This window comes from Cygnus olor, chromosome 27 (genome assembly GCF_009769625.2).
Source record: "Cygnus olor isolate bCygOlo1 chromosome 27, bCygOlo1.pri.v2, whole genome shotgun sequence".
Taxonomy (NCBI): Eukaryota; Metazoa; Chordata; class Aves; order Anseriformes; family Anatidae; genus Cygnus; species Cygnus olor.
This window is the reverse complement of record NC_049195.1, coordinates 4,366,156-4,383,782: the sequence shown is the minus strand read 5'-3', so window position 1 is coordinate 4,383,782 and position 17,627 is coordinate 4,366,156. Positions and strand designations below refer to the sequence as shown.

The following is a 17,627-nucleotide window of genomic DNA, read 5'->3' as shown; positions in this document are numbered from 1 at the left end:
TTGGCAACACCTCATGTCAAGCCATTTATGCACAGAGGAACAGGGGAACCACTGCTTTGGACTGAGCTCATGACACAACACATCCTATTTCCTTTTTCCAGGAAAGGTGCATACCAGACATTTTGAAGTGTATTGGGGAGCTACTATGGAATAACGAGAAAACCAGAAAAACCTCCTATTGCCTTGAGAGTTGTTTACACCAAGGAATGTGAAGGCCCATAGGCTTTTAGCATGGTTTTGTGTGACTGTAGGTGCTCTTATTTAAATATAATGACTTTAATACCACCTATAATGATCATTTTAATAATCATCTCCAACACGTCTTTGTGAGCCTGGTTATTGACATTTAAATGCAGTTTTAAGGATATAATTGGTTCTTCTCATGACAACATTTCAGAACGATCAGCGGTTCACTCAGGCATACACAAAGCAACAATAGGAACCTCTACAGAATTTGTCTGAAGGATAAGAAAAACAATTAGTCACCCCCATTGCATCATCAGCTGAGGTAATGCAGTTACTAAAAACAGGAGTGCTGTTAAACTTAGTAAGAAGTCCCTTTGATTTCACATTTCTTCATTTCTTAAACCAGGAATGGAGATCCTCATCCAACACAGCTTAAGGAAGGAAAACTCCTTGGGCATCCTGCAGTACTGCCCTAGCTCCAGTGAGACCGTCCCTTCAACCAAACTTAGCCTTGCACTCTGCTGAATGTTCTAGATCAGAGTCCAGATTTAGAAACAACACTAAAACACTGCTTCTTGGTAAGACCAAAAGTCGCTGCCTTTAAAGCACGATTAAAATTAATGTTGAACTGTGCAAGTGAATAGTCCAGTGTGCTGAGAATCAACCTCCAGATCAGCAGCTGGAAGAAACATGAAGTTGTATCAGTGCTAGTTCTTTCAAGTAGTGCTTGGACATCCACAATCACAGTTGGGGTGTGTGCTTTTTTGTGTGTCAGAGGTCTAATTTAACCATTTTTAGTCTTTACTTCTTTACACAAAAAAAGTACTTCTGGGAGATCACTTTGTAGATAGTATAATTCTGAAAATAGTACTGGGGGAACATGTAAGTAAAATTATTTTAAATATAAACATCGTAGGACCATAAAAAACATACATCACAAAGAATATGACAGATTCATTGGCAGAGAGAAGGATTCTTCCTAAGCAAGAAAACCATTCCTAAAGAACACATTATTTCAAGCAATTGTCAACAGACAAACTACCCAGGTAAAAAATGGGAGAGTTAAGAAAGTACACGGAGCAGGCTTTTTGCATCTACAGGATTAAGGACATACCAGAGTGCCAAGACCCAAGCCAAAACAGGTTGCCAAATCAAGCATACAAATCGATCTCAAGTGCTACAGGTCGGTACAGGCAGAAAGGCCACGGGACAAGCTGCTTTTGGGAGCAGGTACAAACTTCTTTGCTGTTTGTGCAGCGTGCATAGGGAGGAAGGGGCAAAGGAGCAGTTCTGGTCCTGCCTCCCGCACACTCCTATGACCCCAGGAGAGCCTCTGACCTCTGTCACTACGCCCTTACCCGCTGGCATGATTTTAATACAAAGAACTGATTAGTGTCAAAGCTGGAATACAGAAAAACATTAAAAAAGAAAGACAGATCCATGAATACAGTTCTATTTTACACACCGTGAAAAGAAATCCCTCTGATAAACAAACACCTCTGAAGAAAGAAAAGAGGTTGTGAGGAAGCAAAGAATTGAGCATTTTGTTCAGAATTTTTTAGAAGAATCTCTACTAAGTTAAAGCATAATAAATTCCCCACAAACCAAGAGCTCTGGAACAGGCAAGGTTCTTGAAAAAAAGGCCTTACATTCTTTTGATATCAGTGAAGGGGATAAATAAGTGAAGGGGAGAAAAGTGTTCAAAACAATGTACAAAACAAATCAAATCGAAAAAGACTCCAAAAACAAATTTACAAGTCATAACATATCAAAATGTTAATGAATAAAATCCCTATAATTTCTGAGGGGAACACATGTCCACAATTACCGCATCAAAGGATGTTTATTTTCTACCTGATTGCAGCAAGTGTTGTTCTTGAAAAGGAAAAAATAAAGAATGCCCTTTGCTGCTGATTTCCAAACACTTTGTGAGTTCAAGGGACTGAACATGCTTGCAGCAGCATGGATCCGCTGTGTTTATGCACCACAATCACTGCAGCAGACTTGTTTACAAACACTCTAATTTTTCTACTGAAAACACAAACTCAGACCCCAGCTGCTAGAGCACTGGAAACCCCAACCCAGATAACCGGCTAGCTCCTTTCTGTCTGTCTCTGTCACTCCATCAGTTCTGCTCAGTGACGAATCAACGGCCTGAGAAGTGCTGGAGGCCTCCTTCAGCAGGGCTGTCAGTGTTGCTAGTGCTGACGTTGGTGAACTCGTGGATATGGCAGTAGGGCGTTTTTAGAGCGCTCTCATGTCCTGTCTGGCTGAAAAGCCAGCTCTCAAAAAACCAAGGAAATGTTTTTTTTTTTCCAAAATACAATGTGATTTTAGTAATAAAAATATATTACAATTTTGCCTGCACACACACAAATTTTCATGGCAATATTTTTAAAGAGTGGCGTCACTACATCAATATTATAACTCTTTGGACCCTGCTTGGTTGACGAAACACTGTTCATACAGAATTCAACTGACACCCATTTAGGATGCAGCAAGATGGATAGCACTGTCAAATTTCATTATTACCTGTCCTCTACTTATCCAGTAGTAGACATCATTAGGTGTCAAGTTAAAAACTGCAGACTGAAAGTCTCCCACATTTTTTAAAGCTCACGCAATTTAGTGTCACAAAATAACCTTTTAAATGTAGCTTTTTAATTCTTTGAAATATAAATTTCATCAAACTGTCTCTGAGGAGGCTACTCAGAAAGCTAGGAACTTGTGTGAGAGGCACAGCACTGTCATGATTGCAAGATGACTGCAATACAGAAGACAAGGAGTAGGAATGAGTGAGATGCCACCAAGTGCACTTTTTGTTTAGAACTGGAAACAGAAGAGAGAAGTGAAGAGATAAAATACAGGTAAAATGCCAAATTATATATGTGAACCAGGACCACAGGAGATGGATTTGCACACGCAGTCATTCAAAGCACTGGGTGTCCCCATCACCACTGCACGGATAGTAGAACACATTCATATGGGTATAAAGTTTATGATGTTAATAATAGGCTATGATGTTACAAATAAATCTTGTCAGAAAATTGACTACTAAAACATATTAAGAGGTTTTATAGGGATTATTGGTAGGTCTGCAGAAAATCTGAATACCTCAAGTGACTCAATGGACTTCTAAAAATGTAGAATGGTAAATTGCATTAAAAGTAATTATTTTATTTTATTTTATTTTATTTTATTTTATTTCTGTCAGTGACTCAGGAGGCTTCTAATAGGATTCTTTTCATATGTTTTGTTTACCTAGACATGGATAGGGGTTGTCTTTCAATTGCCTTTTATGCTTTTTTTTCCCTTGGTCTGTCTGATATGAGATTGTAACGTCTATTAGAACCCTGCCACAACACAAAGTCTTGAGCTTACCAAAAGGACTGACACAGATGCTTGTAAAATATTTGCTTAAACAAAGTCTCATTACGTCTAAAAAGGCAAGCCTATAAAGCGGAGCAGAAAAGCAGCGAGACCGATTAACATTGCTAAACAATACCAATAGCCAAGATTTAGAAAACAGGGGAGAGAAAAAAATGGATAGTTGCACTTAATATTATTACGACCACAATTAAGAGTCTAGAAGCAGGAACAGATGTTCTGAAAAAGTATCAGTTTTATCCACTAATTTAAATGAAACTCTCTCTGGAGGGAAATCACCAGCTCACTTAGGCTCTCTGCACCAGTTGGCTATTTAGTGAAGGAGATGACATCCAACTTTTATGAAATCCATCTTGTGACTGCTAAGGCAGCTCTTAATATGAATAGCTGAAAAGGGTGTGACAGTTTTAAAGACAAAACAGAAACCCTTCTCCTCATCCCTAGAATAAGTAATATCAAAACCCTGGATTGATTTCTGTCAGAGACCGCATTAATTCTGTCTGGTGCTTCGTCCCAAAATAGCCCGGCATTCTGGCACTCTCACAACGCCGGAGATGGTGTGCCCTGCTCATTCACGCTCCCAGCAAGCACCATGTGTTTCATTTAAGGCTCTTAAATGAAACAGTAAGCCCTTCACAAAATGTAGTTATTCCTGTAAGTTAAGAGGGCACGAAAACTAAGCAGGGTTAAACACCGCCATGTGGTGAGCACTGTCCTGATGTCAGTGCACATCGGAGGAGGCTCCACTGATTTCTGCGGGACTAAACGCTTATTCCTCATTTCAGTGTAAAAGTCCCAAACAAAAACACCAACAAATTCAGACAATGGAAAGCTGCCATCAATACTAGGTTAACACAAGTCAGAAGTAACTCCCCTGATATTCATCAATTCAACCTTCCAAAGCTCTGTGTTTCAGGTAGAATTAGTAGTGATTTTCTTTCCAACTTACAGCCAAAGATTCAAGGGATTGGGTGAACAGGATCTCTGTTATTTTAGTATAAAATCCGAGATCAAGTCAGATTGCATTACGAGTTCACTACAATTCATATTTTTTCCTGGATAAATATAGCTGCAATTTCTGTAAGATCCAATACAGACAGTTTATCTTTTAGGTGCAAACTCAAATACCTAAAACCCAGTGATCATTCCAGCAAAAGTGGTACGAGTCACCTGAAAATGCTTCTGTTATTAATATTTTGCATGGAAGGCAAGTGAACTTTTTGTTTTTAAAGTATTCTCTTAAACTATACTTTTCTAATGACTTAAAGGGGGAAAAAATAAAAAGTAGCAGATAGCCATTTCTAACAGTTTCTGTAAATGCAAACTGAATCTCAGGATTTCCCCTAGTGTCTCTCTTAGTATACATTAATGAATTAGTGTAGTGAGTCCTTAGTTGCTCAGCATCTCTTTTTAATACAGCCCAATCACGCCGTTATGATCATGAGAATAAGAATGGATGCTAATTCTTCACCTACCATTAAACTATATATTTTGTTGTTTGAGAAAGAGATGAACAGCCAAAAGAAAACAAGTATTACCAAGGCCTGGAACTCACAATTCCCTAATAAACTGAAACTTCAGAATTCAAGAATCCAGTTAGCTTGAGTTGAAGGATAAGACAAAGTGAAACAGGTGCATCACTTTTGGTGAGGGACAGGAAATAACCAGAATAGACTAGAGCTTCTGCTATGAGGAATTTCACTTTGTAGTGCCTGCATAAATACTAAATGTGTAATGTAACATATATATAGTTAAAAATTTAATCTTGATGCACCAGCACTCAGTATTTTGCTCATCTAACAAATCATTTTGCACCAGAGCATTTTGTGCAAGAAAGATTTAGATTTTCCAATAAATGCAGATGTGATGCTGCATGAACATATAATAAGAGTCATAAAACCGAAGGAAGGAAACTAGTTTACTCCATACATACCCTAATCCCCCCTCCTATCATTCCCTTTCTCCCAAAACAATTTGATTTCTCTCTGTTCCATGCCACCTAAATTAAAACAAAATAATTAAAAATTATTTTATGCAGTAGTGCATTACCTTGTTGAAATAATTCAATTAAACTTTGATAATGACAGCTTGTTGACATGGTTAGCAACGTAGAGGATCAAGAGCTGCGCTTTGGAGTGAAGATGTGCATTTTGGGTCACTCTTGCTGCAGCAACGAACTGTAACTCTGGGGAATGTTAAGCCCGACCAGAACAAAGGCATGTCAGCCTTTAAAAACATCTGTGCTGGAAAGTAGGACAAATCCAACACAGGAGACCAGGGCTGAAAAGCTGGGGAGGCTCAAAGTAGAACACTTCATAGTGTATTCACCTCCAGGCTTGGACAATGGCTAAGGAAGAGAAATCAGAGTTTCAGTTTGGAATTTAGCTACCTAATTTCTTCCCCAAGTCCAATCATAGGTTCCTAAGTTCATAGTTACACAGGAATGAATCATACAGCCAGCACACTGACAATTACTAAAGATAATATTGGAACATCAAAAGAGAAAGTTTGTTTTTTTTTCCTAACTGCTGTTCTGAAATGAACGTATCACTTTCCTGTTCCATTCCCCTGACCAAAAAACTCCACAGGGGTGAAAATACATTGAAGAAAACAAAAACTAGAAATGATGTCCCCACCTTGCTGAGTCCAACTGATGTCTGCACTTTTCACTCCACTTATTTTATCTGTGATTTCTTGTATGTGCTCACTCCCACCCAGATGTCAATAAATAACCTTGTGTAAACACTAACAGTATGATCAAGAGTTAAAAGTGCTTTTGTTTGACGTCTTCAACTTCAATAAAGTACAATAAAATCAGAGGGACTTCACACAAACTATCCAAACATCCTTCATTAGTAAACTGCAGCTGACTTCTGGCAAAGCTTGCTCTCCAAGTGGAGTGTGCTGTGCAAGGCGATGCACTTAATGACGTGCTGCAGGTAAATTTATTTGTCAGACTCAGTTGACTATAAGCCTACTGTGTTACTTTGCACTGCCTTTTATTTTGGTACATTTGTTTCCCATTTATAAATAATACAGTGAAAACAAATCTTTTGACGGGTTACTGTAAGAACAGCAAGCTCTGAAACCACAGCAAAGCACACCATCATAGCCACGCTGCTATTTGAAGTGTCCGTTAAAAAATTCATGCTGGAAATTCATCCCCATCTAATTTGACACACACCTATGGCACAGATCAGCCCAGCAGTGTGTCCATGAGGCTGCTCTTGGAGACCTCAGGATCTAAGAGCTGTTTCCGTACCAGCTACAGGAAGCTCACCATGTTCACAGTCTCTGCCAGAGCAATGCAATACTCATCACAGGAGGGACAGCCTCATTTCCAGTGCCTGGAAAGCCCTGATCCCCTGATGACTCTGCATCCGTATAAATAACAGCTATGCACTCAGCCCGAGTAGCATCCCCCCTGCTCAAAGCTGAGACGTGTTGGCAGGGTTAATCAGCAACTTTGGATGGAGAGAGAAGACAAGGGATTTGCAGCACTGCTCCTTGCTCTGGGTCCGTAGCAGTGATAAATGCAGCCTATGCTTTTCAGAGCTGCCTATCTGGAGGCATTAACTATGCCTGACATCCTGCAGACACATTCTCCAAAACTAAATGAGATGATACATATTTCCCTATCATGATGAAGTGTCAATACAGTAAAGTTCCATGAGGCAGCTTTTGATAGCAGACAAGCTGATTCATAAATTTTTCAGTAGCTATCAGAATTAAAAACAGTGTAGAATAATTTCAGAAACACATGATAGCTTGGGTTGTTTTTTGTTGTTATTGGTTTTTGTTTGTTCATTTGTTTGTTTTTTTGTTTTTGTTTTTTTCCTGGATAGTATAAAGGGAAAGGCAGGAGATGCTTCTGCCATCAGCAGGCACTTTAATTACCATGAGTGTCTGTGGCATATTAAAAATATTATATGAGCATCAATGCTTAACAGCCTGCAAAAAGACATTTTTTTCCCAGGGTTTTATAACTTTGGATTATAAATTAAAACCATCACAGGAGATAACATGCAATAGACCTATGAAGACATTTACATATTGTATGGAACGGGTGATGGACCAAGGATTTGTTTCTTATATATCATTAATAGTTATATTTAACAAAAGCTAAATCCTTCACAGAAAGCAGGAACGTTGCTTAGCACATTTCCACTTGTTATTTATTAGCTTCTGTCAAATGAATCCCTTCCTAGCAATTACACCGTCGTGATGGGGACATGGTCAGAGGATGCTCCTGCTTTGTTACAGTCCCACCAGCCAGAATCCCTCCTCGCTGGAGCACGGTGCAGAGGCAGGTTTGTATTTTCTCTGTCTACCTACCGGCTGGGTACGGGTCAGGCCAACCAAGCGGCGCTCCTCGGTCCCGCAATCGAGACAGGAACTATGGTCAGAGACCAATACATGGCTGCTGCAAGCTGACTGTGAGCAATACAGCAATAAAGCAACGGGGCCTGGATAGAAGTAGTCAAGGCCAACCACCTTCCTGGCTTCCTTCAGATGGGAGCACATCACAGGCATGAGTGCGGAGGCAAGTTCTGAAGAGCAACCTCATCATATCGCTGATTTAGAAATTTCTGTCTGATTTTAATGTATCAGTACAGAAAGACTTGAAAAATTACAGCGAAAAACATTCAAAAAGATCAAGTACTGAAAATCCCCTAGTGAACACAAGCATTTACTAGGAGAAAACCCAAATATTCAAAATACATAACCCAACAAAGAATCTGTGCCAGGTCAGACATTCCACCTATTACAGAACACAGAAATCTTATAGTTAAATTCCTTTTGGCTTGTACAGCTTTGCCTCTATAACTTTTAAACCCCTGAAAGAACATAAAGTTAAAATTTTAATGGCATTTCAGCAGAACCTCTTTGAATTTTGTATTAGATCTCAATTTAGCCTCTGGTAAAGCCTTTAGAAATAAAAAATTCTGATGCTTAAAAATGTAAGAATCATACAGGAACCTTCCAAAGTCAGCATCAAATAGAATAAAATATATTTTATTAATGATACAATTCACAAAATTACTAGTCCTGCCACTCTCTGCCCACAAGAGATACTTCCTCTGCTGTATTATATTGCATACACATTAGCTACTGGTGTTTGTTCTGTATGATTTACCCTCCTGATTGCTTTGAATGTTTGATGAACTAGCATGCTTTCGCTAATGATTAAAGAGACTCTGGCCATAATAAGGACATTCTAGTCAGGAGTCTCTGCTGTAGAGTCAGTAAGAGATCATTCTTCATGGGGTCGGCTTTAGTTTAGAGTAATGTGGATTCAAAGCCTCAGACCTGGCAATGCACTCCTGATGTCAGCTGAACCTGCTGCTGTGCAGAGGAGGTGACGACACCCGCCGCTGAGCTGCAGTGCCGGCTTGGGCCCAGGCTGGTAAACTCAAACACGAAGTGATTGTCTTTCAGAAAGCAATGTAAGCTTTAAGAGAGTCACAGAAACATTACTGAACCGAGCAGAACATTTTTCAGAGAGCATGCACTCTCCTGAAAGGTTCATAGTGACAACGTTGTTCATACTTGTAAATTCATAGAAATTCAGTACAACTACCAAACAAAATAAAACCAACCAATAGATCAGATTTCATTTCTCAAGTACAAAAATGCAAAAAATACAAAAAATGCAAAAAATAGAATAGAATAGAATAGAATAGAATAGAATAGAATAGAATAGAATAAAATAAAATGAAATGTCTAGGTCAAATCCTGGATCCACTAAAATCCATTGCCAAGTGCTCTGTGTTAGCCCATGGAACATATCAGTGAACATCACGCTGTTGGTAAGGGCCATATGTTCTCATGTTACTGCCTTGTGCTTATTTTCAACACTGGAAGCTGCATGATAATTGAAAAACAGCTACGTAAAACAGTGCAAGATGGCATTCCAGAGTAATACGTTTGTGTCTTTATCTATTCGCTTTCTGTTTTGTTTTGAGCACTGAACAGACTGTTACCCTGCCTTCTTTTCTTAGCTTTCCTCTAAAGTCTTCCCTCTTTAGACTATTTATGTGATTTCTAGATGCGTGAAACACAGCTGAAAGGCTAAAATGCATATAGGCTTCTCGTAATACACACTTCTATTAAAAGTATTCTATAAAGGCTGACTGACTGATATGAAGTGTTTTTTAATGGTGTAGGGAAATCTGTAATGCAACAATTACATCGTAATGCATCTTCACTAATCGACAGCCTCTTAGCGTGGCTTCTCCTTGCAGTAGTAACAACGATAAAGCGCTCTGTAAATAATTCACACCGACGATGAAACATGAAGCCCTCTTATAAATATGTTTCACAGAAAATTGCATACATGTAGAAAATGGCTGAAACTCTCTGCTTGCCAAACAGCTCCTGTGTTACCACGCCGAGATGTCTGCCTGTTGTCTGGCTTCTGCCAGGAGGGCTCAGCCTCCCAAGCTGGATTGTTTTCCTGCGTAAAAAATCTCGTGTCCTGCTGTGCTTCATCACAACTGACTTACTCTGTGTTGGATGCTGTCCATGCCAGGATTTACCATTTAATTACAACTAGGAACACTGACTAAATCCCGGTTGCTTGGGGAAATTACGTAACAGAACTGCTGGATTCTCAATAAAACACTGGGAACTTATTGCTTAAACATTATCTCAAGGGTTTGCCCCTCCCTTCTGAGCTTTCTGTTTTCCCAGCAGAAGACAGGCACTAATTACGTGGAGCAGAGAAACATGCTAGGAACACATAAAAGGGCAAAGGCATTAGAAAGCTTTCTAACATCTTAAGATTATCAGAAATGGGGCTTATTTGCCACACTTCGCCAGCTATTTTTTCTTTATTATGCCAACTATTCCTTCTGTAACTTGTTTTGACCATAGCAAGGCAGGCCTCTGCCACCCAGGACCGCTTGAAATAGCAGCCTGAAATATTTAGAATGCATTTTCCTTTCTTCATGTCTTCTGCGCCACTGCAAAATAATAGTGTCCCTGTCTCAAAGAGGTAGCATTTAATATACTGATTGTTTTAAGGGACAACACAGGATGTTGCAGCGTTAAATGCAAACCACTACAGATGCACTCCATTCGCTTTCAGGCATTCTCTCTTTCACCTGTTGTGAAGGACTGAGAACCTAATTGATTATTGTTTCTACCCTGAAAAACCCAATAGCAAAGGCAGACAATATGGTTTTCCCTTAATTTAGAACACTTGCCAAATTTTGGATGGGAACAAATAACTGTGCCATGTTCCTCAGCGTTTCTAAGGGCAGAATTGAATCAAAGGCAACTTCTGTCTGTGCAACAACAAAAAACTGCAAAAATATAAACTAAGTTTTAAAAAGCATGAAAGCAACCAACTGCTTTGCAGGATGAAATGTTTTAAGTTCTCCTAAAGTTTCACCAAAAGTCAGAAAGACATAGTATTACCATGAGAGTGATTCTGAGCACTTTCTGACTGTTGCACACCCTGGGTATCACATGCAGAACAGCCTGCAAACATTCTCAGTGCACGATTAGGGCAAACAAACCAAACAAAAAAAAAAAATAGAAAAGAAGACAGATTTACAAACATTTATACGCTGAAACTCACATTTGAAAGAATAAGGAAGCCTTTTCTTTCCTCCATGAATACTTACAAAGCAGCAATTACATGCAATTATAGTTTATAATATCTCTTCCATTGTCTAACTTTTCAGGCATCACATCCTATGAGTTTGCAAACAGTGCTACAGAAAAAACGTTTAAGGAGCTATAAAGTATGAGAAAATAATTTATCACAGAAAATAAACCAAAAACACAATTAAGAGAATTTGTTGTTAACTTAAAGCATGACTACAACCAGATCAATACAAGAGATTGCTGTTAAATATTTGTTCCTAGTTTTCTGCGTCTCATAGCTGCAGAGTCAAAGGGCCTGCTACAGTTTTAAAAGCATCACCTGACAGACTAGAGTCATAGTCTGTATCTACCAGAGGCCTCTACTTTGGGAGGCACCTCTGAAGGTGCACTGTTTGACCTCAAGATATAATAGGTTGGAAGAGTTTTATGTCCCTTATTCTTGTAGATTCTAACATCAAAGAAGAAATCAGGGTCCACTGATAAAAGATTTAAATGACTCTTCTGAGAACTGCAGTTACCAAATTTGAGAAACAGCCAAAATTCTCCATCTCTCTGCTCTGACAAGAATATTGGGCTAAGAAAAGGAATGTAAGACAGGGATACAGGGGATAAGGAACTGATTTTAAATCCTTCAAGTAAGCTAGTTCTTCATGGTGCTAGAGTGAAGAGGCATCAAGATACAGAAGAGCCAGTCTCAAATTGGAAAGACCGAGCAGGCTTATTGCACTGTTATTCCACATGTGTGCTCTGCATCCTTCACACTTCATCGATAATGTTTCTGTGAAAGGCAGGGCCACACGTTGGTAAGTCTGAAAGTTTTCTTCTATTAGTTAGGGCTGCAGGAACACTTCAAAGCAACTGGGGTGCTTAATGACTAAGCAGGTTTGGCTGAAGAAATCATGTTCCTTTTAACTTTATTGTGATAATGTAATTTAGCTCAAGAAAGATTACTGTTGAAAGCCTTACAGTAAATAGGAGGCAATTCACAAATACAATTCATTTACCATCAAACACATGCCTCAGTAGGCAATCTTCTTGCTTGTGTGCTTGTTGGAAGTACTCCCTTTTGTAGTTATAGCTTTACTTGTTTTGCTAGCCTTATATAATGAAAAATAAAATGCATTTACTCTTTGGAAAGAGAGAAAAATCAGTGTGTGGAATAAACAGCCCAATCTAACAGCCAGAAGTATATTTACCTTACTGCTTTAGTTGACCAAGAGGCTTTCAGACAAGACGACACATGGAGCGGATGAACGTGCATTCCATTTCTTGCTTTGTCTTACTGAAAAACAAATCAGAAATTCAAATCATATTCAGGAAAAATTTCATTGACTCCAATTACAAATCTGCGATGTTAAACCCTGCTTTCACAAGCTGCCTTGTGTGTGGCAGACCCTAATCCTTCATTCAGAGAAGCTCTGCAAGGTCAAAGGCGTAGATGAGATTACAAGGTCAGGGCTTTTGGAGAGCTCAGTCTGAAAGACAGTCAATCTGAAGCAGATGGTTCTGTGTACAGCCCAAGCAAGGTAAAGGGCACTATTGGAATATAAATGCTTATTATCATTCAACTAAACAGATGGGTAGGTCTTTGCCGGATCAGGGCCACTTGTAAAACATTTTGGAATTTTATAGTTGTAAAACCTGAATTTTGCATGATAGAAAGAAAAACTAAATACCTTTTAGAGTAATAAAACTAAAAGGAAATGTGCTTCTTCATGTTGGTTATAAAATAACAAAGATGGTAGTAATTAGGGTAAAAATAATACTTATCATACTGAAAAGTGTTTTGCAAAAATTACAAGTTCATTTCCATTTTGGTCCTCGAATCCGATGGCCCATGCAGCTTACTATCCAGCACAGCTTTTACAATGCAAACTGTCATGATCCTCATCCAGGCACTTGTCAGAAATGAGTTTGACAATTTCCTTTCCTCTCCAGAATGCTACTCTGATTTTCACACTTAATTCATTGCTCAGAGCATCTACTAGAGAAGATTTAACACACACGAGTCAAATTGTGCTGCTGTTTAAACAGAAAGAAAAAAACTAATGTGGCAATGTAAAGCATTGACTATTTATTAGCTGACATGATCCACCATTAATACAATGTCACTTTAATGGAGTTATCTGTTCTCTTCCCTTAAAGGAGAGGAGAAGTGATCCCAATTTGAATGAACTGAAGCAATTCCATTCTGTGCGAATAACTCCACTCAAGTCTCTGTGCAGCTGAGGAGCTATAGGAGGGAAAAAGACCTCACATGCATTTCCCTTGATACAGTCAGAGCCCATCTTAGATAACTAAGACATGGGCCTTCCTATTTTCTTTTAAAAGATACGGAAGGCAGTGCTACACATTTTAGCTGGAATGAAGTTTAAACTGAAATGTGATGAAAAAATATTGTAGACGGCCAGATCTTAAATGTTGGCTCACATATTCTGAGCCCTGCTTTTCTGAAGATTTTTGAAGATTATTTGCCATCAGTTGTTGAGTAAATAAGCTCTTAAAACTGCATCACAAATTATAACACCGCCACCAAGATTCAACGCGCATCTGAAGACAATGAAGCTTGGATCCAGACCTAAGCTGAAGTAATTAATTATTAACAATATACAGTGGAGTGGCTCAGCACAAAAAATAACCATCTAGTTAGCTATTCTTCTGCATTCCCTTTTTTCCCCACACCTTTCATAGTTTGAGAACCACTGCACTAGTTCAAGTCAGAGCAGCAGCAAAAAGATGATGCAGCCATGCTGATGAGTAGGGGCAAACCCGAATATCACATCAACCACTGCATCTGAAACCTTGCTTTCAGTAAAGGACAAAGCTTTTCACCTATTATTTTCATTTCTGAGCTACAAAATGAAGTCTCTTTTGCTGCTCAGCTGATCCTTACAGAGTCTTGGAGAAGAGATATGTTTTTGTCACTTCCTTGTGCTGATAAGACTTGTATCAAAGTTGTGGGAGAATGAATTGCAATTTTTCAATTTAAGAGACTGCTAATATCAGCCAGTCTTGGTTAAACAAATCCCCTGTGAAACAAGAGATAAGGTGCAACCTATTTGTGTATTAAAAATAAGATTTGTTTCCTGTGCTATATGTACCTAATAAATATGTTAGCATTTCTCCCAGTATTCATTAATAATAGCTTATTAAATAGAGCAATTAACGTGATATCCAAACAATTAGACTGAAAAAAAAATATTTGCTTTGGTCTGCACCTAACAATGATGAGTTGACAAAGACGTTTCAACACTATCTCTAGTGCATTTACTTGATCTTCACACCATAATATGCTGCTGTCAGTATCTGTCAGGTTTGAGTCCTGTCCACATTAATAGAGATGCACAGAACCACTGCACAGCACAGTAGTCACAGTACCTATGTTTTAAAACGGAATTCACATTGCTGTCCCTTTACTAGATTATACTTGTCTTACACCTATTTTTATGCCAGTGTGTTATATTTCTGTACAAGTTTTTCTAGTCTGTTGTAAGCTAGTTTAAAAAAGGACAAATTAATTATGAGTACTGCCGAAAACCTTGGTGTTACTGTTCTCCAAAAAGATTCATCAGACAGGGTCTGTTTCCCCTACCAAGATAAGCAAGGTGTTTGACCTCCTCCTGAGAACAGGATGCCAGGGTTCTGTTCCCAATGCTACTTATTATTTCATGTGATACAGTGGAATTTTACAATTATCGTTAAAAAAAAAAAAAAAAAAGAATGCATTAAACTTAAGGGAATTTAGTTTAGAAAGCGCAAAGTTAAAAGACAATTCTGTGTAACTATCAAATGCTTCCAGTATGCTCTTGTTTCTTCATTGTCAGCAGCAGTCAGGAAGAGAAGTCACTTGTGCAGTGCCAAGTGGTTTACCTGTATGCTTCAGATTGGCTGAAGACAATGAAATTATTATGACTTCTTTATGAAGCATCCAGCATTGTCTGCTGTCAAAGATGAAGCAAAGGGGCACACAAATCATTGTTCTGTTTCATTCTGCTATTTCTCTTTATAGCACATGGTTTCTCAGTAATAGTCTGGCTCTTCCATTCGAGTCTGAAATGAGAGCCTTCAAAACAGTGAAGTATGTCAGGAAATTGTTGAAGAGGATGGAGAGAATCAGTGTGGTAAAAAGGTACAGCTAGGGCATGATGTGCAAGTCCAGGTATCATTCCTTTTGAATGCTATGTGGATAATTTTATTTTAATCCACTGATCAAAGGGTCCGTGCACGTTAGTGGTCTGAGGTTTATGTGATGTTGAGGAAAGCAAAACGTTAGAGCATTGCAGTTAATACTCTACAATGTACAGGAGCTGAATTCAAACCCATAAAATGTACCTCTGGTCTTTCCTGAAATAAATGATGCTACCCCAGCTATTGATAGCTTTGGACCACTGAATTCATAGGCCAGAAGGCTATTTTCAGGATTTACCTTCTCAGAATTTAGTGTTTTAACCAAGAGAAAAGAGAAAAGGAAGAGGGAAGTATTATTCTCTGCTGTATAACTATCTCCCTGGGTGAAATAGGAAATGTAGTGGTAATTTTTAACTCCTTACATAGAAGACTACCAGCAGATTTCATTATCCAGTTGTTCTGAATACTCCCGAATAGTTAGCTGGAGTTGTGATGTTTCAGTCCCTGTCACACTCTAGTTCCAAGCTGGCTGGTCCTCAGCACAGAAGTTTGTCATATAACCTTGTGCACTCATCTGGATAAAAGGACTTTGATGCTTGTGGAGCAGAACTCACAGGCATTCAATTTCACACCTGTGATACAAATACAGAAGAGCAGCAACAGCCAAGCTGCTATCTTCCTTTGGAAAATGTGATTAAGTGTTTCCACCAGGGCTTTTCAGAGGAAAGATGAGCTAAAGAAAAGGAGTTGCAATGATATTAATACTTCATTTGATGAGTTTGTAAACATGCTGAATGAATCTTAGGTAAGAGGGACAAAGGTTTCACTGAACAATTACAGAAGACTAGCTAGAAAAACACCTGTTAAATAAGAGTACAATTCAGCTGCATGCAGAGGTCTGGAGTAAGAATTTAACGCCACTTAACATGCAGCTCAGTCTTCAAAATAAAGCCGGAAAAAGTGCATTGTCCTCCTGTATGCCTTGTATGAAAAACTGAAGTTTAATCTGTAATTTCCAGCAAGTCCCCCAAACACCATCACCTAAACCACACTCAAGGCCCCGAGCAAGTGAATAGGCTGCCCCAGTGCACTACTGTGATGGAAGGGGCATCCAGCAAGCCTTCCCTTTGCACAGCCAGCACCTTAAATTTTGAAGAACTCAAACATGCTTATTCCAGACAAAGTTTAAGCATGTGATGAAATTAAGGCATACAATGAAGCACATGTGTAAACACTTTGTTAATTACTGACCAACAGAAAGATGTTATATGAATTTCTTCAAGTAGCTGAGACTGTACAGAGAAGAAGGTCTACAACAGCTGGAATTTTTGAACTATTTGTTAACGTGGTCAACTAAGAGAAAATTATTCAAAGGAATTCTTGAGGTAAACATCCCATATCTGGTATGAGGAAATCCTACCAGATTTTCTCTGAATTCAAATGACTTAGAGTTTGTAAATTTTACACCAATGTTCATGTTGGCTCATGATAGTTGTCTCAAACTGCCTAAGTCTTATCCACACCAGAGCTCTCCGCATCGTAGAACTTTCTAACAGCAGTGGCTTCTAGGAATCATCACCCTTCCCAGACTTACCACCAGTTACAGGCTCCAGAAGCAGTAGGTCAGCAACCTCAGACTCCAGTGTTACACAGCCCAACTAAGCTCAGATCGAATTGTGACCAGACAGGGCTAGACTAAGAGGTTTTCGGTGGAGGATGTCAGTGGGCATGGTTTAGGAGAAAGCAGAAAGGGAAGATGGAAAAGCAGGGCTTTACAAATCCTCTTTTGTATGCTGACGCTCATTGGACTGACAAGAGTACAACTACCACACAATTCAGATGGTGAGGTACCATGGACCCAAACACCTTCACACTTTGCAAGTCTTCAGATTCAGAACTTTGTTACCTGAACCATCTCCGGAGTTGAATGTAATTGAAGTTAGGTACTAATTAAATTCCTCAGCATTGCACGCAAGTGTAATGTGTTAATAAAAAAGTAATTGCACCTTCATTGTTTCAGCAGGTTTGGTTTAATTACATGGCAGTTATATTTCTCTCTGTAGTTATTCACTCTCAGCGAGGGCTCTCCTTACCATCTGCTGATATTTAATTAATATATGCTAAATGTCCTACTATATTATTAAATCTCATTTAGAAGTGTCCTTAGTATTTCGGTATGGGGCTGCCTATATTGCAGGAGAACGAGCAGGGACATTGCCTTGTATTTAAATAATTTAGATAAAAGAAGGCTCATTAATGGAAGAGAGGTGTTATCTTTCCCTCTAGAAATGAGCAAAAGGGGAGGACAATTA

At 38.9% G+C, this 17,627-nt stretch overlaps 1 protein-coding gene across 2 annotated transcripts in view; it reads right to left on the bottom strand.

Annotated features, from left to right (window-relative positions):
* Nucleotides 1-17,627, bottom strand: part of UNC5D (unc-5 netrin receptor D) — a 214,688-nt gene that overhangs the window by 152,800 nt on the left and 44,261 nt on the right. For both annotated transcript variants that reach the window (XM_040538038.1, XM_040538039.1), the window contains one exon: nt 12,384-12,469. The gene's annotated coding sequence lies outside the window, so the exon portion shown is untranslated. The remainder of the gene's footprint in view (nt 1-12,383; nt 12,470-17,627) is intronic.